A 7,697-nucleotide genomic window follows, 5' to 3' on the forward strand; every position below is an offset into this window, starting at 1 on the left:
CCAGCACCCTTTATCATCCTTTCACATACAGAGATCAAATGGATCCACAGTGGAAATAAACTTTTGTTATGCTAGATTAGAGATTTGGGTATTTTTGCTGTTTGTGAATCACAGCAAGATTCAGCCCATCCTAAGTGGAGATTTAGCATTGAGGAAGTGACTTCTATAGGCATTTAAGCAAAAAGCATCTTCCACTAAAACAAAACAGAATTTTTTTCGTTTCATCTTCTGTTTTGAAAGAGTTCACTCAGGCTGGCCTCTAACTCCCTGTTGCACAGTCTGATTCATTCTGGTGATGTATAAATAGGTCATGTAACATAGCTGTGTAGTATCTCAGGAATGGTTTCGTTGTCCTTAAAGTTGGTGCTGCAGTGGTCTGTCTCTGCACTAGGGAGGCTGGGGTGTAGTCCAGATGGTAGAGGTTTGCCTGGCATGCACAAAACACAGGTTTTATCTCTAGCACTACGTCAAAATGGGGAGGTAGAGGCAAGAGAATCAGAAAGGTTTTGTGTGTTTTTGTTTTGCGGGACTGTGGTGGCGCACGCCTTTAATCCTAGCACTCCGGAGGCAGAGGCAGGCGGATCTCTCTGAGTTTGAGACCAGCCTGGTCTACAGAGCAAATTTCAAGACAGCCAGGGCCACACAGAGAAACCTTATCTCGGAACACCAAAATAGAAGAAAGGGAAAAAAAAAGTACGTGGCAAAAAAAAAAAAAGCGTAAAAACCGAGCTAGAAGTCAGTGTAGCTTGTCCCACGATAAAGCAGAACACAAGGTTCCGCTGTCTTTACTGCTGCTTCTTCAGGTCCCACTGATGAGCACATAATAGACAATCCATGTACTAAGGAAATGTTACGGGGGATAATTGACCTATCAGTCTATTACACTGACTTTTTTTTATAACAGCTTGGTCTCTGATTCCATGTATGTGAAATGTGTAGAAACAGAAAGTAGATCGGTGTTTGCCAAGGGCTAGGAAGGTGTGGAAAGGGTTGACTGGCGAATGCCTGCTTCTCTGTTGGGGCTGATGAAAATAAAATCACATGGTGATCATGGTGTGCAGCCCTGACTATACCAGCGTTTAAAGAGGAGGGTGAAGAATCCAGGTCAACTGCACTATGGACAGCCTTGCACAGAAGGAAATTATTTTGTCTTGCATGATGTCCCAGCACCCCAGTGGACATTCATAGAAATGAAAGACCTGCCCATGAGCATCCAAGCCTAGAGTCAAATTCTCCTTTAAATGAATTCTTTCTATATAGCTCTGAAATATGCTACATTTCCAGAATTTGCCTGCTTTGTAAATCAAAGGAAAGTGGTATTTTTATTTCAGCCTTTTCCAGTGTTCTTTAGAAATCCAGGTCACCATGGCAGTGCCACCATCTTCTGGTACAGTCCTGTAAGTTAAGCTGAAAGAGTGCTCCTTCAGTCCTTCTTTGTTTCTCCTTATTACAGTTGTTAATGAGACAGGTCCCCCACGGACTTCTGGGTAACAAACGCTACTCCTTTCACAGAGGCAGGGCAGGTTTAAGGGAACCTGTAGGGATTGGTGGTGCTTCCTGCACCTTGACCTCTGTTTGATGATGAAGTACAGTCACATGAGCTGTTACTAAGCAGACAGACCAATTCTGCAGGGGTCTCAGCAAAGCAGGCAAACAGTGCCCTAATCACTTACCTCCTGCTTCTCCTCCTCATGCACTGGCCTGGTGCAACCAGAAGCTCAGAACCTGGGACCTGGGCTGGCATCACTTGTAAACCTCTGAGCTGAGCATACATGGGGCAGGAGAAGAGTTTGTATTAGTGTTTTGTTTGTTTGGTTTTTGTTTGTTTGTTTGTTTGTTTGTTTGTTTGTTTTTGACAAGGTTTCTCTGTGTAACAGCTCTGGCTGTCCTGAAACTTGCTCTAGCCCAGGCTGGCCTCAGACTCACAGAGATCCACCTACCTCTGCCTCCCAAGTGCTGAGGTTAAAGGTGTGTGCCACCATCGCCCGGCCAGAGTGTATATTAGTTTTTTAAATCTGTGTATGTAATCATCAGTTTCTCCTTCCCTCTCTCTAAACCCTCCCATGTACTCTCACTGCCTTGTTCTTTTTCCAATTCATGGCCTCTTTTTCTTTAATTGCTCTGTGTGTGTGTGTGTGTGTACTGAAATATATGACTACAACCTGCTCAGTTCATATAACATTACTTATGTATATGTTTTTTGGGCTGACTGTTTGATATTGAATAACCAGTTAGTGTGTTCTTCCCTGGGGAAAACTATTCTCCTGCTTTCCACATTCCTTACCTGCCTGTAGTTTTTTGTTTTTTTTTTTTTTTTTTGGTTTTTCGAGACAGGGTTTCTTTGTGTAGCTTTGTGCCTTTTCCTGGAACTCACTTGGTAGCCCAGGCTGGCCTCGAACTCACAGAGATCCGCCTGGCTCTGCCTCCCGAGTGCTGGGATTAAAGGTGTGCGCCACCACCCGGCCTGCCTGTAGTTTTTTGTCCAGTGTTGAGGCCTCCTGCATTTACCCCTCTGCATTAGTGTGTCTGTTGGTGTTGTCCTTGTTCAGCATGTTTAGACAGTCATGTTGTTGAGACTTCATGGTCGTAGCTTCTGACATTTCTAGGACACACAATCTCACAGCAAACTTCCAGAGAAATGATGTAATTATAATTTCAGAAATAAATTATTTAAAGTTGGTCTATGTAGAGAAGTTATACTAGAGAATCATTTCCCGAAGTAAAGGAGATATTACAGCATCATGACCCTCACAGGAGCAGTAGAGCTGCTCGGTTTGAAAATGGCTGCCCAGGCTAGAAGGGAAAGATTTTAAATGGAGGCTAGTTAAAAATTAGAAATAAAAATGAAAAAAACAAAAACAAAAAACCTATGTCCTAAATAATGAACTAAAGTTGTATCCCAAAAAAGTGATGCTCGATGTAGTGACACATACCTGTAGTCCCAGAACTCAGGAGGCTGAGGCAGGAGGACAGCCTCAGGTTCAAATCTAACCTAGGCTACCTATGGAGTACCAGGGTAGCCAGGACTACACAGTCGCAAGAGTTTATCCCAAAAAGAGTTATCTCAACAGTCTGATCTCCAAAGGAAGGGCACAAGCATCTCTTCAGCACATCTGCCTTCTTGCCAGGACCATTACAGAAATAGCAAGTTTGGTTCTTTACCAAGTCCAGGCTGGGCTACAGAGGGTGGTCCTGTTTTGAAATGGGGAAAGGAACATTGTAGGAGCTGGAGAGGCGGCTCAGTGGAATAAAGTGCTTGCTGTCCTAGCAGAGACTGGAGTTCAGATCCCCAGCACCTGTGTGAAAGCTGGGTGTGATGGCTGTAACCCCAGCATCAGGGGACAGACGGGTGGATCCTGGGGACTCGCTGGGCGATGAATTCCAGTCACTGGAGATGAATGAACCCAGCTGAAACAGCAAGCTCTAGGTTGAACGAGAGACCTCAAAAATAAGGTGAACAGTATTCAGCTTTGGCCTCGACATAGGCATACCTGCACAAATCACACACACACACACACACCATGCAAAATGGAGAGTTATGAACAAGCTTGGCTTTGGTGTGATTTGAGGAGCCCTCGCTTCTTCCCACTGTCCTCTCCCGTGGCCCTCTTTGCTATGGCACATTTCCTCTTACACAAATCACCCCGTGGGATGGGGTTGACTGGTCCTCCTTCCTGCAAGTACCCCAAGGCGGGGACTGTATTCACCTCTGTGTGTTCTGAGTTTCAGTTTCTCTCACATAGATGTGTGGTAGAAGCCGCACCTTGTGCTCAGTTGCTTGCTGGCTTCTTTCCATTTGTGGGGGGTTAATGAGTGATTCTCAAACACAGAGCACATAAAAACAATGGAAAATTCTCTAACCACCGGTCCATCCATCGCCATTCCTAGAGATTCCGATTCAATTGATCCATGGCAGCCAAGCTGGACCTAACATGCAGCCAGGGTGGGAAAGCCTGGCTAAGGATTTCTCAGCCCCTGCCACTGGTGGCATTTTGAGCTAAATAAGTTTTTGTTGGGAGCAAAGGGAAAGTGCTACCTTGGGCATAGTTAGAATGCTTAGCTACATCACTGGCCTCTCAGTGGGTATCAGTAGTCTTCAGCTGTGCATCAGACAAAAATAGTCACCAGATGTTCAGATGGGGCAAAATCGCACTCTGGTTTTGTGTAGGGGATTGACCCCGGGGCCTTGAGCATGCTAAGCCTGCGTGCTGGTCACTGGATATGCCCCAGCCCTGAGTCTTGTTTAGAACTCTGGTTTCTGAGTTGCTGTAAGTTACTCTATTGGTTTGTAAAGGCAGTGATTTTGTTTTCCACATCTGCTCTCAGAGGAAGCTCCTGGACTGCCTGAGAAAAACACTAAGGTCCTGTGAACTCCCCCCCACACACCCTTCTTCCCCTTCCCCTCCCTCCCCTCCCCACCCTCCCTCTCCTGAGTCTGTTTTCTTAGCAGAGGGCTGTGGAAGGAATCTTAAGCAGTGGATCTTTACATTTTCTTCTAGCTCTGACATTTTGTCCATACCTGCTGTCCTCAGCAACTGCTGGAAAAGGAGTGTGTTCTGTACTTGATACATCTATTGGAAAAATTTTCTACCTCCCAGTTAATTAAGAAAAAGTTAATTAAAGTGCTGTGTGGTTGTAACTACGACTCTACCTGCACCCCAGTGAGTTTCCTGGGCACTCTTCCCCATGGCCCAGCCTCCCAGAGGACAGACTAAAAGGAAGGCATGACATTGTGTTCATTTCTAAGTTACATAACCACTCTCAATGTAGAATATGATTTAAACAGACAGGAAGAAACACAGCTTTTTTATGAAAGGACTTAAAGGGAGCATGATGGACTTAACTCTAACTTTGAAAAAAGGAGGCGTTTTAAAATGTAGCTTTTAAAAAGTTGAGCTTTTTCTTTGAGGGGTGTGATTTTAGAGTCTGTGATAATTTTTAAAAAACCCAAGCCGGGCGGTGGTGGCGCACGCCTTTAATCCCAGCACTCAGGAGGCAGAGCCAGGTGGATCTCTGTGAGTTCGAGGCCAGCCTGGGCTACTAAGCGAGTCCCAGGAAAGGCGCAAAGCTGCACAGAGAAACCCTGTCTCGAAAAAAAAAAAAAAAAAAAAAAAAAACCCTTTTTTCCTCCCTCCCTTGTTTACCTTCTCTGCTTCCTGCCCTTCCTTCACTGAACGCTTCAGGGATGAACCGGTGGTACAGCCCGTGGCCTACCCTGGGAACTGTGTGTCCTGAAGCCCTGCAAACAGTAGCTCTGGCCCAGGCTGCAGAGGAAGCCCTGCATCACTCCCCTAAAGGACTGAGGCAGCCTCAGGGAACCAAACATTTGCAGTCCTTGTGCTGTGTTTTAGATACATGTTCCAGAACCCTCTGTTGAAGGACTGGTTCCCTGGCCCATGGCAATGATACAAGCTGCCGGGGCCTTTTAGAGGGAAGGCCTAGTGGATATTCTCTAGTCCTATAAGGGCTTGTCTTTAAAGGGCGTATTGGGACCTAGGTACCTCCTTTCTGTTTCCAGTCACCGTGACGTGAGGAGCTTCCTCTACCACATGCTCCTGCTGGGGTGTACTACAGTGCCACCAGTGGATGGTGAAGCCTCTGAAACTGGAAAAGCAAAAGAAACATTCCTTTGTAAGTCGATTTGCCTCAGATATTTGGTGAAGTCGTGGAAACCTGGTTTACACCCTTTGCCACCTCTCTCCTTCCCGCCACGTCTCTCTCCCCTCTCTCCCCCATCTCCATATTCAATCCAGCCACTGTTCACTATGTCCATAGCTACTAGCTACTGCTGGAACATATCTTGACTGCATTCACGCAGTCGCCTCCACTCCGCCCTCCACTCCTCTGTTCACAGCTCTCTGCAGGGCACCCTCTTAATCATGTGACTCAACACACCAGCCAAGTCCTTGCATTAGCCACAAGACTATCCCCAGCTAATTTCCTCCTTCCTTCCCTCCACACAGAACACCATAGGTAGTTCCTTCAAACACAGGGACAATTGTACTAGCTGCTTCAATTCCCCAGGACACTCTTCCCCAGGGTTCCATAGGAATGCTCATCTCCTTCCAGGTTGAGGGCTCCTGTCCAGTGCTTCCACCCTCACACATCCATGTATGGAGTACCAGACCCCTAAGCCCTGCTCTTTTTCCTAGTACTTACCACTTCCAAATATGCTACATACTTACATTATATGTCCTGTTGTCCATTTTCATTCACTAGGATGGAAGATGAAGACCCAAGAGGGTATAGCTCTTCATTTTTATTTCATGTTTCTCAAGCGCCTATAACCGAAACATAATAAATATCTCCAAAACAATTTGGAAGGAAGGAAGGAAGGAAGGAAGGAAGGAAGGAAGGAAGGAAGGGAGGGAGGGAGGGAGGGAGGGAGGAAAGAAGGAAGGAAGGAAGAAAGGAAGAAAGGAAGGGAGGGAGGGAGGGAGGAAAGAAAGAAGGAAGGAAGGAAGGAAGGAAGGAAGGAAGGAAGGAAGGAAGGAAGGAAGGAAGGAAGGAATCGTTGAGGCCTCACATTCTACCACTGCATTGAACTATTTTATCTTCTTTAACTATTAGATGAAGTTAATGAGTTATTGGATTTACCCCAGGTGTAGATTAGATGGGTTCCTATGTTGAGACCAGTGCCTGGCACACAGTCTTTGATGCGTTAGCTGTTGTTATTATTAGTATTGAACTATCTCCTAAGACAAAAATAGTGGACACTGAGTGGAAATGCATGAATGGTGCACGTTCTATTAAGATTTCTATTGCTGTGATGAAACACCATAACCAAAAGCAAGCTGGGGAGGAAAGGGTTTGTCTGGCTTACTCTTCCATATCATAGTCCATCATTGAAGAAAATCAGGACAGGAACCCAAACAGGGCCAGGACCAGGGCAGGAGCTGATGCAGAGGCCATGGAGGGGTGCTGCTTACTGGCTTGCTCTTCGTGGCTTGCTCAACCTGCTTTCTTATAGAACCCAGGACCACCTGCCCAGGGATGGCACCACCCACAATGGGCTGGGCTCTCTCCCATCAATCACTAATTAAGAAAATGCCCTACAGGCTTGCCTACAGCCTGATCTTATGGAGGCATTTTCTCCATTGAGACTCCCTTCTCACTGATGACGTTAGCTTGTGTCAAGTTGACATAAAAGTAGCCAGCACAGTGCATGAGCTCCCATCTAGCTAACAAGCAAAAGCTGGAAGGCAGGAGGGAACATGGATGAATCGTGGATCAGATAGAACTGTGAGACTGTGGCCAGGTGGGAAGGGTCAGTCAGGGATGGATCCTGTGGAATATAAAAGCCTACCTAGGGACCAGGCCTGTTTGAGGAAGAGTACAGAGAGTGAATTGTTCACAAGGCCCACATGGGAAAAGGATGCCAGAGATCAGGTAGGTGGGTGTGCACTCATCTGGAAAGGGATGACACCGTCCTCTGAGCCTACCGCCAGCCGCAGTGACTACTGGCAAAGGCCCTGAGAACCAGGCTGTTCAGATTCTCTCATGGAAAAGGATAAGCAGGTCATTAGACCCTCATCTGTGATTCCAGTTCCTCCATTCACCTTCTTCCCAGCTATGAGTAGCTCTGCCCGAGCTACACGTGGTCTTGGGTCTTGGGATGTGATAGAATACATACAGTGTGAACTCTGCCTGAGGAAGTGGGTACTCTACCTGAGAAGTTGTCATCCATTCTGGAGTGA

The sequence above is a fragment of the Peromyscus californicus genome, unplaced genomic scaffold, assembly GCF_007827085.1.
Source record: "Peromyscus californicus insignis strain IS unplaced genomic scaffold, ASM782708v3 Scaffold_11__1_contigs__length_118956290, whole genome shotgun sequence".
Taxonomy (NCBI): Eukaryota; Metazoa; Chordata; class Mammalia; order Rodentia; family Cricetidae; genus Peromyscus; species Peromyscus californicus.